General features: G+C 42.9%; 1 pseudogene; it reads left to right on the forward strand.

Annotated features, from left to right (window-relative positions):
- The first annotated feature begins 13,032 nt into the window (after positions 1-13,032).
- Positions 13,033-21,788, forward strand: LOC125452649 (serine/threonine-protein kinase PDIK1L-like; annotated as a pseudogene).
- The last annotated feature ends 364 nt before the right edge of the window (positions 21,789-22,152 follow it).

Here is a 22,152-nt window from a genome sequence, read left to right on the forward strand (position 1 = left end):
GTTGGGCATGGGCGGAATTGTGGGCAACGTGAGGTTCTTCAAGTTGGAATTGCATTCAGGCATCTAGAGATTCAACAAAGACACATTTCTGGCATCTCTACTTATGTTGCTCTGACACTGACCAACAACAAACATTACAAATCCTGGCCACAAAATCATGGCCATGCATTGATCATCATAAATCAATCCAAGTAAGCTTTGTGATGCAGTAGTGACTGCAGGTGAACTGAAAAATGTTGCCAGTGTGTGTAAATTCTCAATGGCAAGTCTTATAGCTATCTGCACAAGGACACAGAGCTTGTTCCTCTCAAAGAGAAGTCCAAGTATGTGTGAACATAGGCCCTTACACGCAGTGTTATATTTCAGGGCTGACACAGGCCAGGGCCAATGGTACCACAGTAACAATATCCCAAGGTATTTATACTTATATTGACAGGGTTTGTGATACATACACCCAAATCATGTCCATAGTCCACTTAGATGAATGTCATTGCCCTCATTTTGGGAAGCCTCCATGTCATATTGTAAAGTGGTCTATGGTAAACTGTTATTTGTGTTTGATATGACCATCCGGGAATCATGTCACCGATGAAGTATTATGTTTTTGATATTCCCCACAAAGGATCATTACATGCACCCTGAATGGTTCCTGCGACGTGTGCTGTACCATTGTTGCGGTCATATGAAGACAATGCAGATGAATTCAGGCAGTTTGAAGGCATCAGAAACACCGCAACCTCCAGCTGCTGCCTGACACCCTCTTTGTGAAGAAGTCGCAGCAGAAACTTCTCTCGGGATGTGCAGGAGTTTTAAAAGGCCCAGACTGTACAGGCCAGCTATCATTTCCTCCAGACAACTAAAGCTCAGTGTAGGCACTGACTGAGGATGTCCTGTAATAGGGTAGGGATCCCAAGATACAACAGTGTCATCTGCTGGTGCAGGATATGATCTGAAGGAGTCAGTGAGCGTCCCCCTCTAACGGGCAGTAAAGGTGAAGGAGGGCTTAATTTTAAGCGAATGGCTCAGTCCTCAATACAAATGTACCAAAGATGTTAAAAATGCAACTTATGCAAAATCACACCTCTTCATATCATTTGCCTGTGATGAGGATCAGTGCTATGGCCTGGTAAGTGGGATTTTCCAACATCACAGCTGCAGAGTGCTTTAGACTGCTCACCCATATTATAACATGGCTGAATTCATGACAGGAAAAGGTGTCACTTGATCAACGTTCAAATCATCTATAATCTTTGCTACCATACCTTAGAGGTCTGTGCCTGGCATCCTGAAAGCTGCAAAGATATCTGCATTCCTGATAACTCACAAATTCCTGCTTTATTCCAATGGTGAAATGCCTTACAAGGATGCAAGGTCAAGCTAACACATTTAAGGAACCCTAACCAAGGCAAAGCAGATACCGTGCAGCCCATTCCTCACCGGGGTCATCACAGAACAGACAATCAGGCTCCTCAAGATAAGATTCCAATGTTTGAATTGGTCTGGCGGGGGCTTTGCAATACATTGCAGATGGAGCAGTTCAGCTATGAAGAGAGGTTGGATAAGTTCAGATTGTTTTCTATAGAGCAGAGAATTCAGAGAGGGGACGTGATATAAGTCTATAAGATTATGTTTGATGTGGACAAGACAGATAGAACGCAACTATTTCCCTTAATTGAAGGTCAATAACAGGGACATAATTTTAAAGTGAAGTGCAGAAGGTTTAGAGGGGTTTTGAAGAAAATGAATTTATTTTACCTACAGGGATGTGGAAATCTGGAATACACTGCCTGGGAAGGTAGTTGAGGTGGGAAACCTCATAACCTTTAAAAGTACGTAGATAAGCACTTGAAATGTCATAAGAATGCAGAATATGGGCCAAGTGATGGAAAGTGGGACTAGTGTAGATTTAGAGTAGCTCTTTGGAGTAGAGTAGGTGCAGATGGGATGGGCTGAAGGGCCTGTCTGTACTGTATGATTCTACGAGTGTGCCATTAATCCTAGTGTGCTGTTCTCTGCACAGCTGGAGCAGGCAAAGACGGGATGTCATGGGTGCTCAGGAGCTGAATAAGTGGAAGCAATCTTCCAAATAGGAAAATGAGGGCACTGGACAGGAGGAACATCACTTTCACCAGCAGTGAGTGCAACAAGCCAGACTGAACTTCATGGACACTCACTTTCAAGAGATACTGAATTAGGTGAGTACATTATTAACTGAATATGGATATTTGTCATCGCAAAGGCAAGCAGCAAATTGGATGCATTAAAACAAGTGCATTTTCTTTGCTATTTTTTTCTCTGCCTTTCCTGTTGTATAATGAAAGTTACTGTAATCAACCCTCTGAAAGTTTTACACCTCTGCTGCTCATATTCAGGACTGACAACATTGTCTGTTCTGACAGGCATTAGAGAAAGATTATCACTGATTCAAACAATATTCTAACATTGTATAACTCCAGGTGAAGTTCATATCTGAGGGCCCCTTCATTCTCTGGCATCCAAGAGCTGTGCCATGAGTTCTGCCATGGCCATTATCAGTGTGAAAGTCATCTCTGCACAGACCCATTTGACCCAAAATGGTTCATCATCTGTGAATTCACATACTGTTAAGTGAGCATGTAGTGCGTCAATAAACTTCACTACAGCATTTAAAATTCTGAACAGTGCTTAAAAATTCTTCTCCAATAGACAAATGCACAATATGTCCGAGTTTGAATGTTAGCGGGAGTAGTGGGCATTGTTCATCCTTGAGTGAGTGCATGCTTCTTTTTAAGGCATAGATGTAGAATTAACCCTTTGCTTCCTCACCCCACCCCGAGAATTGTAAAATGAATGAGCATTTATTTACGCATATGAAGTTATCAAAAACATGGCATAAGTAGAGGCGAGTAGAAAGGATGTTCTCATTAACTCTGCAATCAGTAATGTCACTACCATACCTTAGTCTTGGCTGTGATCATAGACACAATTGTTCAAGGATATGTGAAGTCTTTGACTATCTCGGATGCCTCTGAGATTTAAGCAACATCTTACCAACATAATTTCTACCCTCCTTGGGATGCGTGAAGTGACTGCTTAACTTTGAAATGATCTTCAGTTGACCAGGTCCTACATTTCAAATGGCAGATAGATTGAAAGTGCACATATTTATAGGTGTCAATTTCTATTTACAATGCAATATCAATATGCCACCTTTGTGTCCTCAGAGTTTGCTTTGTCTTTTGTCTGTACCTAGGTGCAGTCCGAGGTTCCACAGCTGGAATGCAGAGAAACTGCTCTGCAGTAGAACCTGTTGGCCTTGGAGATGTGGGCGGGTGACCATAGATGGTCGTTACAGAAGGACCTACACGTGCTGAGGATGTCCAGGCTAGATGCAGTTGCACACTTCTTAGCCACAACATCCACATAATTGGGGATTGCAATTCCCAAAGGAGTCGGAGATGCTGGACAACTCAGAAAAGTCTTGGGAAGAGGCTCCTTGGTTGGGTGGGGTGGGAGGTTGGTGCTCTATGTGGTTCCTCCTTCATCTGTCTACCTGCTGGCACTGCCCTGTGTCCTGGAGAGGGAAGGGTATCTGAAGTGAGCTTGAAATCTCTTGTCACCCTGCCACATTACAGTTATTGTTGAACACCAATGGATAAATGCAGGCCTGTCTTTGTTTCTTGCAGCCAGTGCATGTTCTAATGGACCTGACTCCTTCAACATTCAATTCAATGTAACAAGTGCCTCTGATAAACCTGTATCAGTGATAATGGGAACTGCAGATGCTAGAGAATCCAAGATAATAAAATGTGAGGCTGGATGAACACAGCAGGCCAAGCAGCATCTCAGGAGCACAAAAGCTGACGTTTCGGGCCTAGACCCTTCATCAGAGAGGGGGATGGGGGGAGGGAACTGGAATAAATAGGGAGAGAGGGGGAGGCGGACCGAAGATGGAGAGAAAAGAAGATAGGTGGAGAGGAGAGTATAGGTGGAGAGGTAGGGAGGGGATAGGTCATTCCAGGGAAGATGGACAGGTCAAGGAGGTGGGATGAGGTTAGTAGGATGAGGTTAGGAGATGGAGGTGCGGCTTGGGGTGGGAGGAAGGGATGGGTGAGAGGAAAAACAGGTTAGGGAGGCAGAGACAGGTTGGACTGGTTTTGGGATGCAGTGGGTGGAGGGGAAGAGCTGGGCTGGTTGTGTGATGCAGTGGGGGGAGGGGACGAACTGGGCTGGTTTTGGGATGCGGTGGGGGAAGGGGAGATTTTGAAACTGGTGAAGTCCACATTGATACCATTGGGCTGCAGGGTTCCCAAGCGGAATATGAGTTGCTGTTCCTGCAACCTTCGGGTGGCATCATTGTGGTGGTAGCATCACCACAGACCAAGGACCAGGTGATACTGGTGTTATATGAGGCTGGATGTTGTCGTCATTATCAGCGGGGCCCTACTGATGTTACTGGCAAATTTGTAGGGATTATGTCTCTGTGGAGGACCTTACCTCACCGTTTGCGGTTTTTGCTCACTTGTCACTGAAGAGTTGTAAGAGTTCGAGTGTCAGTGACAGCGTGAGTCTTGATGTCTTTTGGGCGAACGTGTCGTATCTCTCGATGCCGAGGAATTTCATGAGGCGGTTATTCATATCCAGCCACTTGCCTCGTGCGCCCATCACGAAGCCAAAGTATCTGGGCACCACGCCTCCCGTCAATTCCGTGACCTCGGCATTTAGGTGTTTATACTTTTCCTCTTTCTCATGCCATGCTGATTCCAGTGCTTTACTGTCATTCTCATATCGCACTGTGACATCTACGACCGCGATCTTCTGGTCTTTTCTAAATATGAGATCGGGTTTCCATAGGGAGCCGTGTTTGTGAAACAGTCTGGGCTCCATGTACGATGTCCAGCCATACTTACTGACGTGTTTCTGCAACTGGTCAGCGATCTTGTTATGGCGTTTGATCCGTGCGTTTTTACCGAATGGGCAGCATCCTGAGATGTGTGATATGGTCTCATTTGCCATCTCACATCTACGGCATAATTTGTTTCTGTTCGTCCTACCTCTAGATAATGTGGTTCTTGTCGGGTATAGATTACACCGCAAGAGCACACTGTTAATAAATCTAGAGGATTTTTGTTGTACTCCGGCCTTGGTCCAAGAGTTAGAGATCTTGTTGTCTCTAAAGTACTGGATGCCTACCCCTTGACATTCCAGCTTTTGCCATTTGTCGAATTCCCACTCCCTCCAGCCTGCATACCTGTTGGGTGGTTTCGGTTGCCCGCGTTTGCCTTCTGGAGAGCCGGCATCATGTCCTGGATGTCAGTCATCAGGTCTACTTCCCCGTCGCCGCTACTGCGGCTATTGGGTTGGAAATTTTCAATTTCCTTTAGGACCTTGAGCTCGCGCAGTCCCGCAACGGTCTCTGTGTTGCTCTCTCCTTTATATTGAAAGGAGGCCCGAATGACCAAATCACTGGACATGTCTCGTGCCTTGCGTTTGCGGACAATCGCGGATGGTATTTACACTTCGAGTTTTGGGACGCCTAGACCACCGTTCCTGTTCCCTGTCTGCTTTCCGGAGAGACCACTCTCTCCGTGACTCCCTTGTTCACTCCACACTGCCCTCCAACACCACCACACCCAGCACCTTCCCCTGCAACCGCAGGAAATGCTACACTTGCCCCCACACCTCCCCCCTCACCCCTATCCCAGGCCCCAAGATGACTTTCCACATTAAGCAGAGGTTCACCTGCACATCTGCCAATGTGGTATACTGCATCCACTGTACACGGTGTGGCTTCCTCTACATTGGGGAAACCAAGCGGAGGCTTGGAGACCGCTTTGCAGAACACCTCCGCTCGGTTCGCAATAAACAACTGTACCTCCCAGTCGCAAACCATTTCCACTCCCCTCCCATTCTTTAGATGACATGTCCATCATGGGCCTCCTGCAGTGCCACAATGATGCCACCCGAAGGTTGCAGGAACAGCAATTCATATTCCGCTTGGGAACCCTGCAGCCCAATGGTATCAATGTGGACCTCACCAGCTTCAAAATCTCCCCTTCCCACACCGCATCCCAAAACCAGCCCAGTTCGTCCCCTCCCCCCACTGCACCACACAACCGGCCCAGCTCTTCCCCTCCACCCACTGCATCCCAAAACCAGTCCAACCTGTCTCTGCCTCCCTAACCTGTTCTTCCTCTCACCCATCCCTTCCTCCCACCCCAAGCCGCACCTCCATTTCCTACCTACTAACCTCATCCCACCTCCTTGACCTGTCCGTCTTCCTTGGGCTGACCTATCCCCTCTCTACCTCCCCACCTATACTCTCCTCTCCACCTATCTTCTTTTCTCTCCATCTTCGGTCCACCTCCCCCTCTCTCCCTATTTATTCCAGAACCCTCACCCCATCCCCCTCTCTGATGAAGGGTCTAGGCCCGAAACGTCAGCCTTTGTGCTCCTGAGATGCTGCTTGGCCTGCTGTGTTCATCCAGCCTCACATTTTATACCTCTGATAAACCTGTCTGTTGCCCTTCTGTCTGCCTGAGCATTTGAACAAAGTTACTCATGGCTGACGCCACTCTCCTGCCTGGGGCTGAGTAGGTGGCTGGTCTCTGACAGTCCTCTGAGTGCCAGTGGCTTGGGACATTGTTCCTTGACCAGTTACAGATATGTTCCAGAGAGGTGCTGAGCAAAATGTGCTCCTGACTCAAGCCTGGATAAAGTACAAAGCGAGGTATCGGTATCTGAGCTGATAGAGGCTGCAGGAGGCAGTCTTCTCCACTGAGGGATCTGTGTCTGACGGCTGGTGGGATGGTTTGTTGTGGGAGGAACATGTGTGAGTGTCGCCGGTGCCTGCAGAAGACAGACAGAGAGAAATAATTGTGCTACAGGAAGCTTGAGAATGCTATGAACATGTGGTGCTAATGGGAGAGCATCCTAACAGATCACAATTAATTTTATTGGCCATGAAGATCTCAGCATCTGTAGAATCTTCTTTTCAAAGGAGTGAATGTTTTCCTGCACCCACACGTTTTTGCCCTTTCCGACAGTTTTTTAGACGGCTCCTCCTGCAGTGAGACAAAGGGAGGGATTGAGTCAGCTGAAAGTGCCTGGAAGGGTTGTTAGTTAGTGGTGGCGCAGGAAGAGGAGAAGTGGTGAGGTGTTCTGTATGTGAGTGAGTAGAGAACACAGTAAATTTCAGTCCAGAAGAATGAGGTGGATGTGATGGGTGAGAGCTGTTAAGTGAGGATGATGTGTGCAATATTGACATTGGTAGACCATGAGCCTTTGTAGGGGCTGTGCACAGTGGTAGATTTACAGTGAATGTGAGGTAGCATAGAGAACTTGGTGGCATTTACCCTTGTTCAGAAGGTCACTAACCATCTTGAGGCATTGCTGCCCAATCCTCCAGATCATTTCCTGGGTGGGTACTTCTGAGCAGGCTGACAGAGTTTGGTTCCATCAGTCCTGAGGGATAAGGACTGTTGTGTTCTCCACTACTCCATCCACCAAGACTATCAGTTCCATGTGGTTGCTCTTAGTTTGCAACATTCGGAGTGATGTGCAGCTGAACTATACGTTGGTAGTTGCTGGTAGCTGGGAGCATTCCCGGTTCTGCAAAAGCACAGATCAATGAGAAAGTTGGTTGCATAATTAATGAATTGAGCAGAGGAAGACCATACGTGAAAAGTTGCCTGGACTCATGGAGGGAAAACCTCAGTGAAATTCCCCGAAACTGACAATTAGCCAAGATCCAGCCCTGTGTTTAAAAGTCAACATCCTATTAATAATATATTATCTGGTTCTGCACGAAAGCAAATACATAGATTAGTTGAGGAAAGGATTTATGATGAAGGATTCTGTCTTGATTTACAGCTCATACCTAATGGAATTTGAAAATCACAGGAATTATCTGTCAGTGTCATTGTCAGTCTTGACAAAACTCCCCATTCAGAATCAATTGGGAAATCCTTCAACCTAGAACGTGGAAGCACTGTAAAATTTACTCAAGAGAGATTCACTGTGACACATAACTGAAGGTGAAACTTATTTAAGTTTTGAGCTCAATCTTATTCGAGCTGTGTACAGTATGTTTGTGGGTCAAGTGTTCAGAATAACAAATGTCATGGTTTTGAAAAATCATCATCATCTTTTCATCTTTTAGGGATGGGTATGAGATTCTTAAGATTACTATATTTTTGGACAATGTTTTTAATTTAGCATAAGATTAAAGTGTTCATATGATCTGTTTTGATGTATTCTTAACAACAGACCTTGGTGAGGGGTCTTAAGGATTAAAGAAAGGTGCTGATTTATTTGTTGGAATGAAGGTGTAAGGGGTTCACATGGAGTTATAGAGTCATACAGCCTGGAAACAAACCATTTGGTGCAACTTGACCATGCCAACTAAGTTTCCCAAACTAAACTAGTCCCACTTAATGACATTTGGCACATTTTCCTCTAAAGTTTTCCTATCCACGTGCCTGTCCAAATGTCTTTAAATGTTGTAACTGTACATTCATCTACCACTTCCTCTGGTGGTTCATTCCTCTTACAAACCATCCTCTGTGTGAAAAAGATGCCCCTCAGGTCCCTTTTAAATCTTTCTCCTCTCAGCTTAAAAATACACCTCCTAGTTTTGAACTCCCCCACCCTAGAGAAAAGAACTTTGCTATTCACCTTATCTATGCCCTTCATGATTTTATGAACTTCTATTCAAGATCAGTCCTCAATGACAATAACATAGTGGTTATTGGATATACTTTATCATCAAAGTACCAGAAAGGTATCAAGAATGTCATGTTGTGACCAGTTAAACTTCAGATTGAACATTTGCTTCCAACTTAAAACAGAGTTGGGATCTAACAAATATCCAAACAGTATTTCTAACCGTATATAAAGCCCATGTGATTCATGTTATGTGGGAGATGGGCTTTAAGACGGGGAAGAATGCTTAGAAAACTATTTGTAGGATTGGGTGACAGATTTTCCTTTGTTCGAAGAACTTCAGTTTCCACAGTCTCAACTGGTTGATCCAGAATCATTGGATATGGCAAACCATCCCCAGCAAAGGCACCTCCCATCAATGGGCAAATTGAGTGCAATCTTCACAATTATACAGCTACTAATTAAAGCACATTTACAAACCATCTCTGACCACCAGCAAGTGGCCGGATCCAAAATCTCTACAAGTAACAGCTCTAATTCCTGTCTTGAAGAGAGTGCAGTAGACATTTACAAAAAACAATTCCAGAGATTAAAAATAAAGTTCATTAAGTAATGAAGATAGATAGGAGTGGTTGAGACTGTTCTCCGAAAAGAGAAGGTTAAAAAGAAATCTGATTGAAGTTTTCAAAATCATGAGAGGTCTGGATAGAGCAGATAGAGTGAAATGATTGCTGCTGGTAAAAGGATCAAGACCATAAGGACTAAGATTTAAAATGAATTACAAATATTGCAAATGTGTTGTGAGAAAAGTTCTTCATAGTTGGTTTGGTAGTTTGGTTCTGGGATGCACTGCTTGGAAGTGTGATGGAGGTAGAGTCAATGGAGGCATTCAAGATGGCATTGAATTAGTGAATTATTGAAATGATGTCCCACTGAATTAGTGAAAGCAGGATAACATGCAGGTTTGTCATCAGTTTTACTCACTGTGCAGTAATTTCTAGAGGAGTACTGAACAGTTCTACAAATGCTTCAGTCTTGCTTTATACTTTCCAGCATTCCACATGTACTTGTCCTTTTTTTATGAGAAAGATGACATCAGTACCATTGAAACAAATTTAACTACAGGACTGTCTCTCTTAACGCTCTAAGAACAGTCTGCAAACACAATCTGAATAAAATAATCCAACTTTCTTCTGGATATTATGGTTTCATAGCAATGTTTTGATTTGACATTTGATGCATTTCAACCTTTTCCTGACTGAATTTGGGTGCTATGTGAAATTTGCTTACCAAATTAAAACTAAGAGTTGCATCAAAGGCACACCAATTGATATGCATGGAACATCACAGAAGCTGCACAGGTCACACAGTCTAGAAGGAATGTTGCGTACACACCCAAAAATCCTGCAGAGTGGAAGCAGTTCATTCTTCCCATCAAGTTCACACTGCCCCTCTGAAGAGCATCCCACCTCCCTACATCCTGTAAGCCTGCATTTCCCATGGCTAATCCACCTAGTTTGCACATTCCTAGTCGCAATGGGCAATTTAACATGACCAATGCACCTAATCTGCACACCCTTGGACGATGGGAGAAAACTGAAATCTGACTTGTCTGTCTCCTCTCCACCTATCTTGTCCTCTATCCATCTTCGATCCACCTCCCACTCTCTCCCTATTTATTTCAGAACCCCCTTCCCACCCCCCCACCCCATTTCTGTTGAACGGTCTAGGCCAGAAACGTCAGCTTTCCTGCTCCTAAGATGTTGCTTGGCCTGCTGTATTCATCCAGCTCTACACCTTGTTATCTTAAATGACATGGAGTTATTTCAGAAGCCTACAGAGGGAGGAATGGCGTAATTCCATCACACCATTAATGCACTTTGAATTTTGCATGAGATAGCTGCAGCCTGTAGGAAACTACAATTTTGATTGTTGCAGCAGTCAGATTAGAAAGGATTATTCAATGTATAAATGTGTGTGCTGGACAAAAGACCATTTGCTGCTGATCTACCAGAATAGAAGTACAAATAGGAACCATATGCTGTTAAAACTGAGAAAGGGGGTAAATTCAGACCTTTTTAACCAGATATCATGATCCCAATTGCCTGTGATTTCTCTGAACTTTGTGAAGGTTTTGCTGAAGGAAGAGAACAACAGGTAGTAAAAATGTGCAGGAGCTTCAGGGCAGACCAGGAGGGTGGGTGGCCCATCAAAGGGAAAGAAATCAAATAATCATTTCACTAGTCACCAACTGAAATACCACTTTTAGTTTGTCTATCATTGGGCTGTTGAAATCAGTATTGCAGGGAACTATGGGAAATTAGTATGCTGCAGAACAATTCAATGGCAGCAGGACTAGTTGAAATAAGCCATTTGGAAAGATCAGGAAGAATAGGACTGATATAATACCTTGGGTTTACAAAGATACGATTTTTTTGAAAAGATTCCTTCTGTGTTGCAAGATTCAATATGAGAAGTTAGGGCCTATCAAGGGTACCCTTCCAAATCGTATTAATAAGATATACTGATTGATCAGATCATTGGCTGAGACTTGGAGTGTTCATCATTGTGCCACACACAATCAAGCTGTGCAAGCTCAGGACCAAAGACATAGAACTTCTCTCTCAGCACATCATTGTCACAAAACTATAGGTACTGTTACCCAATAATGAGCAGTATTAGGTAGTAAGTGTAGAATGTTTTATAATGTTACTGCTGAAGACCTACAGGAGGCTCGCTTCTCAGTTATAAGGACAATTTGTTTGGCATTTCCTCCCTTTTTCCTGCCATAATCATGGCACAGCCACACTTTCATTCTGCATCCATCCCTTGTGACCAAGTGGAGATTGCAAACTCAGTGAAATGTGGATGTAAACTATGGTGTCCCATAAGTTCATCGCACCTCATTTTATAAATCTGTCTGCGCCAGTTCTTCAGAACAGTCATTAGCCTCAGTAACCATTTCTCCCACCATTGGCACATTGTAACTGCAGTGTTACCTATAATGGTGGTCCTCAAACTTGTTGGTTGGTAGATCCCTTGTAAATTGATTATTAATCACAAACTCAGTCTAAATTCTAACTATGGTGACTCAGAATATGAATAGTGTGGCACGTAAAGATAAATTTAATAAGGTCTTTAAGAGAACTGATAGTTACTTTGAGTAACATTTCGAAGATTGTTTCACCAGTGTCAGTGATAATGAACAGATTGGGCAAACCTGATAGAAAATTTAAGTGTAATTCCACTAATATTCTAGTTCATACCAAATGAACTGAATTTAATATGATTAAATATTGGCTATATACGGAATTAAGTGACAATTGGTTCTGAGATCACATCTGATATAAACAGCTTCTGGACAACCAGCCTTACCACTACTTCAACAGGTTCATGGCAGGCTCTTACTTAAATTTAAATAAAGTTCCCAAAAACACTGGAGTTTCATTCTCTCTAATTCCGTTACCAAATGTGACATTCTTAGGAATATTATCCAGACCTGTACAAATCCAGCACAATTTTTCAGTAATAAAAACAGAAAACACTGGAGAAACTCAGCAGGTCTGGCAACATCTGTGGAGAGAAAACAGAGTTAACATTTTGAGTCCAGTAACCCTTCAACAGAATTGAGAACAACTGGGAAAGGATGGTATTTGAAGAGCACTGAAAAAGAATCACATTAGACTCAAACTGTTAACTCTTTCTCTCTGCACAGATGCTGCCAGAGCTGCTGAATTTCTCCAGCACTTTCTGTTTTTATTTCAAATCTCCAGCATTTTCAGTTCTTTACTTTTGGCCTACAACGTTTGGGTTTATGTCCCAGATTGGTGAAGAACCACATTCGAATTTTCCTTATAGATATGAATCCAGCACAGAGGTAAGGACAATACCTTTGTATCATAAGAGTTAATTATAATGTTTTGACTCCCTTTTGGATGGAAAACAATTCTTGCAATTGGTTCCCAACCAATCAAAAATGAGTTTGTACTATTGGACAATGAGGGTCAGGTGGAACCTTTTTAAGACAGGGAGCGAGTCACAAAAATACAAGATGGAAGAAAGGTTCAGGAACTTGGTTGAAAGATGATATGAACTTTTAAAAGAGTTGGGGGATATTTTAAAAGTACAATGTGTATGAAAGTGTTTTATGTTATTGTCCCATGTTTATTAGATAAGCTAGTGTTTGAGGTATTTAACCATAGCTACTTCTGGAAACAAAGCTTTTTCCCACAGATACTTGAGTGATGGAAGGTTAAATTTCAACCTGTGGTTTCATTTTCTTATAATATGCTTAATTTAGTGGTGGTGTTTTCAGGATTAAAACAGTTGAGTTTCAGGAGTTGGTGGTGATATGAGTGGGAGGTAGCTAGGTGAAGCACTAGATTTGAGATGGAGAAGCCATGCCACTATGAGATCATTAGGGAACTTGGCCAAAGGAGTTATGGGACTGTGTATGAAGCAAGACACTGCAAGAGCCAAGTTAAAGTTGCTGTGAAGAAAGTGTTGTGCAACTCTCCTGAATCTTCAGAACTGGCTCTGCAGGAGTTCTGGGCACTGAGCAGTGTGAAGAAGAAACACCAAAATGTGATCTGGCTTCGTGAGTGCATCCTGCAAAAGGAGGGGATCACCCAGAGGATCAAGAAGGCTCTGTGGGAATCGGACAGCCATTCTCTCCTGATTGAGACTTACCTGAAGGGAAAGTGTTGCTTTGACCCTAGGATGTCCTGTGTTTTGTGGTTTGTGATGGAGTTCTGTGATGGGGGCAATCTGAATGACTGACTACTTACTGAGCAGATGTGCTGATGGCAGGATGAACAATCACTTCATACAACAGCTCAGTGCTGCTGTGGTATTCCTGCACCTCAACCAGATCATCCATCGAGACCTCAAACCAGACAATGTCCTCATTGCCAACACTCCAACTGGACCTCTTCTAAAGGTGAGGAGTTGAGGTTATTCTTTATGCAAAAGAGTAATTGCATATTTGTATTGGTGCTTCAGCTGTTATGTTACACTTGGCCCACAGTGTTTGTGCAGGTTCTGTTACCTAATGCCAGTCTCTGTCCTCATATTCCTGCACACTGAATCATAAGTTGGATCTGAAGGCCATGTCCTCTTGAATGCCCCTCCTTTTTGTGACTTTAGGATGATGGTGCTGGGTCTTTTTGTTTGCCCCTTTATATAAAAATGAGTTTTGATGAGAATATAGAAAGCATGGTTAGTAAGTTTATGGATGACACCAAAATTGGTGATTATAGTAGATAGTGAAGAAGGTTATCTAAGATTATAAAGGAATCTTGATCAATTAGCTCAATGGGCTGAGGAATGGCAGATGGAGTTTAATTTGGATAAATGCAAGGGATTACACCTTGTTAAACAAGGACAGGACTCATACAATTAATGGCTTTACCTTGGGTAGAGTGGTAGAACAGTGACTGTGGGGTTCAAGAACATAATTCTTTGAAGTTTGTATCACAAAAATAGGGTGGTTAAAGTGTGTAGCTCACTTGCTGTCATTACTCTGACAGTCTAGGAGTTGGGATGTCCTGTTGAGGTTGTACAGAACATTGGTAAGACATCTTCTGCAGTATGGTCTAGTCTTGGTTGCCCTGTTATAGTAGGGATGTTATTAGACTAGAGATGGTTCAGAAAAGATTTAGCAAGATGATGCTGGGAGTAAAGGGCTCGAGTTACAAGGGGAAGCTGGGACTTTCTTTTTTCATTAGTGTAGGAAGTTGAGGGGTGACTTTGTAAATGCCTATACCCCTTGTGATTTTATAGAAAAGGTCTCTTATTCCTAGAGGTGGGGTATTTCCAGATTAGGGGACACCTTCTTCCTTTACAGTGAAAGGAGAAAGATCATGTGGCAACCTTTTTTCTCTCTTTACACTGTTCTCTGGAATGAATTTCTAGATGAAGTAGTAAATGTGGATACCTTTTTTTGCAAGGTTTAAAAGACACTTTAAATATATACATGAAGAAGAAATGTTTGGAGGGATATGGGCTAAGTGCAGTTAAGTGGGATTATAGTCAGTATGGACAGGCTAGACTGAAGGCTGTTTCCAGACTGAGTTTCACAACCAATAAAGTGTAAATGCACTACTTTACATTATGAAAAATAATCTGTGTGCAAAACACTCTTAGATGACATGAGTGACCAAACAATTTGTGTTTGCCATGTTGAAGTATCAATATTCTGGGCTGTTGAGATATCCACTTCCTATGAGACCAGAAGAAACAGGGACAAGAGATGGCTGTTCAGCCCATTCAAGTCTGTTCCACTAATCAGATTATAGCCGATCTGACATTTCTCAACCACCTTCCTGCCCTTTACTTGTAACCCTTGATGCCTCTGCTGATCAAGAATCTGTATCTCAACCCTCCTTATACACAAGGACTCTATGACCAGGAGATTAAAATCCCTCCATCCTGAGGGAAGAAGTGCTTCCTTATCTCAGTCCCAAATTGCTGCCCCTTTTATTCTGAAACTATGCCCCCAATCCTAAATTTCCCCATGAGGGGAACTATCCTCAGCATTTACCCTTTTCAAGCCCCTTTAAGAATCATCTTTGTTTCAACAAGATTAACTCCCATGGAGTAGAGTCCCAACCTCTTTGGCCTTTATTCATAATACAATCTGTCCGTACCAGGGATCATTCCTAGTGAACTGTCTTGAACTGCCTCCAATGAAATGATATCTTTCTCTTGCAATAATGCAGCAGTATCTCTTACATCCAGCACTGTCAATGTGGTGACTGGATCTCCAAAATGCAGAGTTTCAGTCCAGAGATTATGCATCTTCCTGTCTAGATGGGATTGAACCTATGACCTTGTGAATAACGTATAAATGAAGTCATTTTCTTTCTGAGGATTCACTCCAGCTTTTAAGGATGGTGTCACTAACCTACTGACACCATTACCTATTATCCATTCAGACCTCAGCTGCTGATTAGTATCTAATTTTCCCATTAGGATGAAACCTCGCAATCTTGAACCTGAAATGTAATTCTGCCTTCACCCTTTTTTCTTTTCTAAAAATGTCTGACCTCGTGAAATTAAATCTGTTTAAAATGCACCCAGCATTGAAATTCTCCTGAGCTGTATTAACAGATCTGTTGCTAGTGCATAATCCTGCTCCATTGTAGCCCCAGGCCAATCCTGAAAAGCCCGCTCTCGCTCTCGCTCTCGCTCTCGCTCTCGCTCTCGCTCTCGCTCTCGCTCTCGCTCTCGCTCTCGCTCTCGCTCTCGCTCTCGCTCTCGCTCTCGCTCTCGCTCTCGCTCTCGGCATTTTCACCTTTTTAAATGCACATTTTTAACCTGAATTGTTGCAGAATCAGCTGGCAAATAACTTTATCTTTGCTTACTCTGGCACAAGCTTTTCAAGCCACACTTTTTATTTACTTAGGCTAGATCTGACAATCCTCTCTTTATATATTGCAAACCTTGACAAATCAGTACAATTTTAAACATCCAATGTTGTCATAATTAAAAAGTGGAATATTCTGACACATTAAGTGGTGTAGATTTTACAGTGGGTCTTATTGAAAAGTTATTAATGGTTACCATTTTAAAGTGTTACAATTTTGGAAGGAAATTCATTGACCAGCTTGCAATCAGCTAGCTGAGACAGACTTAACTTTTGTATAGTGGCTGTAATAGCTTCTTTAGACTGACCATGCAGCAGATGTAACTATCTGGTCACTTTTTTAGATGAAAATATCAGTAGTTTAAAGACTGGTGTGCAAGCAGTCTAATCTAGGATCCTGCTCTTGTTGTGAATCTCAATAGGGAGTTTGCATTCAAGCTCCAGGAAGCAACGTTCACAGAACCTCAACATCCTCAGGGGCTAAGTATTGGAAGTGGAACTGGGCTCAGATGAGACATTAAAGTATAAGGAGGAACAAAAATGAAGTTGCAAAGATAGGGTTGGGGGGGGGGGGTGCCTTTTGTGGTTTTTTTTTAAAAAAAGCTGAAGGGCAATGATCAGGCTGTCTTAAACCTGGAGCAAGGATGTTATTGTGAAGAGGCCACAAATCTGAGTATATATTTTAATCTGAGGTTACGGGGGGGTGTGGGTGGGAGGGAAATGACGGTTAATCTCAGTTAGGTTTGGAGGGAGAATGGGATTGTCTTTGTGGGGATGGGATCAGTACCATCAAGCCAGGAGCAGCACCAGGCATACCTGAAGATGAGGTCTCAACCTGGTTAAGCCCTAAAAGGGGACTACTTGCACACCAAACAGTGTATGCAGCAAGTGATAACTAAATTATCCCAAAACCACCAGATCAGATCTAGGCTCTGCAGTCCTGTCACACGTCCTGTTATGAATAGTCGTGGACAATTAAACAAATATTTGGAGAAGAGAGCTCCACAAAGATCCTCCTCTTCAATGATGGAGGAGCCCCAGTATCAGTGCAAAACAGACTGAAGTATTCACAGCCATCTTCAACCAGGAGTGTTGACTGGGTGACCCATCTCAGTCTCTTCTAGTAGTTGTCGACAGCAGACAGTCTTCAGCCAATTCAGTTCACTAAGTGATATAAGAAAGGAATACTGCAGCAAATAACCCCTTTCCTCCAAAGCCTGTCTGCCATCCACACGGATGCTGCCTGGACTGGAGGGCTTCTCTTATGAGGAGAGGTTGACTGAGCTCAGACTTTTCTCTGGAGAGAAGGAGGAAGAGAGGTGACCTGATCAAGGTGTACAAGGTAATGAGAGGCATGGATAGAGCCAGAGACTCTTCCCCAGGGCAGGATTGACTGCTACGAGGGGTCATAGTTTTAAGGTGCTCGGAGGAAGGTACAGAGGAGACGTCAGAAGGAGGTTCTTCACCCAGAGAGTTGTGAGCGCATGGAATAGTTTACCAGTGGTAGTCGTGGAAGCAGAGTCATTAGTGACATTTAAGCGACTGCTGGACATGCACATGGACAGCAGTGAATTCAGGGGAATGTAAGTTAGGCTATTTTATTTTTGAATTAGGAATATTCCACAGCACAACATCGTGGGCTGAAGGGCCTGTACTGTTCAATGTTCTAACATGTCAGGAGTGTAATGGAATACTCCCCACTTGCCTGGATGGTGCAACTGCAGCAATATTGAGCTTGGCACCATCCAAGACAAAGCAGCCCACTTGATTTGGCACTGCATCCACTCCCTCCATCACCAATGCTCAGTACACAGTTTCTATCTACAAAATGCACTGAAGAAATTGACCAAAGACCCTTGGACAGACAGCACCTTCCAAACCCACGACTACTTCCATCTAGAAGGTAATGGGCAGTAGATATGTGGGAATGCAGCCTCCTGCTACTTCCAAGCCCCCAAGCTATTCACCATCCTGACTTGGAAATATATCACCGTTCCTTCTCGGTCACTGGGTCAAGATTCTGAAATTCCCTCCCTAATGTCATTGTGGGTCAACCCACAGCATGTGGGCTGCAGCAGTTCAAGAAGGCAGCTCACCACCACCTTCAAGGGCAACTTGGACAAACAATAAATTCTGGTCCAGCCAGCAAAACCCATGTGCCATGAGTGAATAAAACACTTTCTTTAGGCAACTGCTCAGTAGCTCCTCCTGTGTTGTAATTGTTCTGATTTTTGGATTCAATTTTCTGCTGTATCTACTTTTTTGGCTTAGCAGTAAATGTTTGTTTTAGCTGATTGTTAGCATTGAGTGAGCACTCAATGTATGACGGACAATTTTTTTTTTGTCAGGACAAGCAAAGGAACTGAAGAACTAAACGTAGTTTTTAATTATAAAAATGCCCAAGGTTGCCAGCCCTTTGTTTACAGATGCTGGAAATCAGTGCTGCTTTTCAGTCCTCACTGGAGGTTGAGGTGGTGTTAATCTGCTGTGTCACCACTGTTTGTACACATTAACTTTGTATTTAGAAAAAAATGTGGTTGAAAAGCTAAACGTTCAGATTTGGTACTGGCTAATTGAGTCTGAAATTCACTAACTGTTAACTGTTGAAGCAGACTGACAGTATTCTAAACTGGATTAGATGGGTGATGGAAAGAACAAGGGGGTTTAAGAACCAAGCACTCCTCATAGAAGGTTAAACGCCAACATGGATCTGCTATTTCTATCCTGAAACTGTTCCCCTCCATTTTGCTTCACTCGTCCATAACATGAAATCTAGTAGCTTAAATCACAAGCCCATCTGCTAAAATCCTGAATCTGTTTAAATATCTGAGTACAAATTCAAGATCTAACTATATTCAAGAAGAATGAATCTTACAACTATAGAGCTGTACAGCATTGAAATGGACTCTCAGTCCAACTCCATGCTGACCAGAGATCCTAAATTAATCTAGTCCCATTGGCCCCGTGTTTTTCCCCCACTCAACCCTTCCTATTCGTGTACCCATCCAGATGCCTTTATAAAAGTTGTAATTGTACCAACCTACACCACTTTGCCTGGCAGCTCATTCCATACAAGCACCACCTTCTGAAAAAGTTGCCCTTTGGGTCCTTTTTCTTTTTTAAAATATTCTCTCCTTGCCTCTAAACCTATGCCCTCTACTTTTGGGCTCCATTACCCCAGGTTAAAGACCTCACCTATTTACCCTATCCATGTCCCTCATGATTTTGTAAACCTCCATAAAGGTCACCCCTCAACCTCCAATACTCCAGGGAAAATAGCCCCAGCCTATTCAGTGTTTCCCTGTAGCTCAAACCCTCCCATCTGCCAACTTCCTTAAATCTTTGAACCCGTTCAAGTTTCACCACATGCTTCCTATAGCAGCAAGGCCACCTTCATTTTAAAATAAATAATTAAACACTACTGGGTCCCACAGATCCCCATCACCCAACTCTTGGTATCTGGTCAAAGAATTAGTTTCTGCATTAAGTCCAATAAATGCTTGGAGAAATTTGTTCTTTAAACATGAGCAGCATGGTAGTTAACGAGTGAGAGATATTGACTCCATGTCCTTTGCTCCTTTCTCTCTTGTATTCCAGGTTGCTGACTTTGGTTTGAGTAAAATGTGCCAGAGCAAAGGCAGTGTAAATCAAAGGCAAACATCAACAGCATGTGGCTCTGATTTCTACATGGCACCAGAACTCTGGGAGGGACAGTACTCTGCCAAAGTTGACATCTTTGCCCTCAGGATCATGTTCTGGGCCATTATTGAGAGAATCACCTTTAGAGATGCTGAGGTCAAGAAGGAACAGTTAGGTGAGTGAGTGGTGTTTGGGTGGGGTGTTATTACCAGGTGCATGTCAGAACTCTGCAAATATATTTGATATGCCAAGGTGACACGTTGGGCCTTAAATATTGCCTTCCACTGCATGTAGGCTTTTTATCTACATGGAATGGACCTCAACCTGAGCACCAACCAGGCCAACAGGTTTGTGGTTATGTAGTGTTTTAAAGACAAAAGGGGGTCCTAAGACACTGCACAAAGTGTAGTGGGTCATTAAAGGAGACAATGGGGTGGGTGGATTTCAAGCAGGGAAATATGGAAAGGTTGGGAATGAAATTCCAGAGCTTGAGGCCTAGGCAGCTGAAGTCAGGGCCACAAGTGGGTGTTGTTTTTTTATATAAATTGGAGGCTTAAGAGCCTGCAACTGGCAGAAAGCAGATTTCCTAGAGTTGTAGGACCTCACCTGGATGAGGAGAGGTCAAGTTGGGGGAAAAAATTAAGCCAGGAGCCAGGGCAAGCCTGTGATTATAGGAGTAATGACTGAATGGATGAGTGTTTGGACATGAGTAGCAAAGGTTTGGATAACTGTAGAGGATAGAATATACGTGGTTGGCCAGGAGCCTGCTTAAAACAATCCCTATGTTTGTTTCATTAATTTGGAATGAGGGGTTCCAACATAGAAAAACTGAAATGGCAATTTTAGTGACTGATTTGCAAAATGAGCTTCTGATTTTGGTTAAATAGGATACTGAGGTTCTGTCTTACTTTCTCCTGGAAAGGATTGAGTTGGTGGTTAGAAAATGGACAGAGAAATACTGCTTTCTCTATATTTACTTTAGAAACTTCTCACTCAGTAGGGGATGGTACAGGCAGTTTAAAGACCATGGTGGTGCAAGTGCTGGTGATGGAGATGAACTGGATGTCACCAAGTTGCATATGGAATCTAATGCTATGTTTTCACTACATGTGGCTCTTTTCATTGTGTATGCTATCTCTAAGCAACAGGCCTCTGCAGATTTGGGGTATTCTTCCAACCCATGCACTAAACCTCCATTGATGCAACTCTGCATTAAATTAAAGTACTCAGTAAAGTAAAATAAAACACTTGCAAATTTAAACTGCAATTCATCAAAACAGAAATTGTTGGAGAAACTGTGTAGGTCTGGCTGCATCTGTGGTGAGAGTGAGTTAATGTTTGAGTTCAGAAACTGTCCTTCAGAACTGGAAGGGTCACTTGACCCAAAACACTAACTTTATTCCCTCTTAGATTTCTTTTGACTTCTAGCATCCACAGATTTTGTTTGTGGAATGTCTGAGATCAACACTTATCTCTCCACAGATGCTGCAAGACCCAAAAGCGCTTTTAAACCTCTTGCTTCTGACTTACCACTGCCTTCATAATCTGCATTTTTCTAGCTACTACTTTATGACTGAGGTGCTCAAAGGACCTATCTCAACACCTACATTCTCCAGCCTGTGCCCCCCAAACAGATTTTTTTCTGAATATTCTGACCCACTAGCGCTCAAGGCCAAGTTGACTTCTTCAATTGTAAGCTGTATCTTTTTTCCTGAAATTTCAAATGTTGTACAATTTCTGATTGTTTCATCTCCTATTGTCCACACCAGACTCTCTCTCTGGCATTTTTTCCAATGCTTGTACTTGCTCTGTTTCAAGAAAAGGAATAAGTAAAATTTCACACTTCAATTAAAAGGGTGTTGGATGGTATCAGAACTTTCTAATCTGAGGTGTTTTGGGTTGCTTTGGCAGGTGATACCTTTCTCAGGGGCATGAACTGGTCCCTGTGGGAAAGGCACTAGTGGAGAATCCCAGACTGGAGCTTCCAATACCTTTCAATAATAAAAGGATAATGAACAAAGATATCCAGAAACTTCTAAGGGACATGCTAGCATTTAATCTGCAAGAACGGCCAGATGCCTTTAGCCTACAGGCACAAATTGAACAAGTCGTCTTCAAGACCAAGATGATTCTCCTCTGACCAACCCATGAACTTCTTGCTGATCTTCTGGGAAGATGAGAATGAATGAATTTATCCACAGAGCTGACACCAGCCTAGCTTTGTGGTTGCTTACTAATACAAAGTCTTGGGACTTGTGCTTGGAATTGTTTGATATCTGGCACAAGTTGCAGTTAATGTCTCAAAGCCAACATTTCAAATACTTAAGTACAATAAAGGACTGAATAAGTTGTTTTATTTTGGACCATGAATAATTTGTGTGGCTCCATGGTTTGAGTGACTATGGTGGTTGGGTTTTTGCACACTCTTCAATAATACTTTGGCTTCCTACTACCCACTAAGTGAAGGTGATTTTTTTATTGGTTTTTCTTTTAATGACTTATTG

The sequence above is a fragment of the Stegostoma tigrinum genome, chromosome 4 (genome assembly GCF_030684315.1).
Source record: "Stegostoma tigrinum isolate sSteTig4 chromosome 4, sSteTig4.hap1, whole genome shotgun sequence".
NCBI lineage: Eukaryota > Metazoa > Chordata > Chondrichthyes > Orectolobiformes > Stegostomatidae > Stegostoma > Stegostoma tigrinum.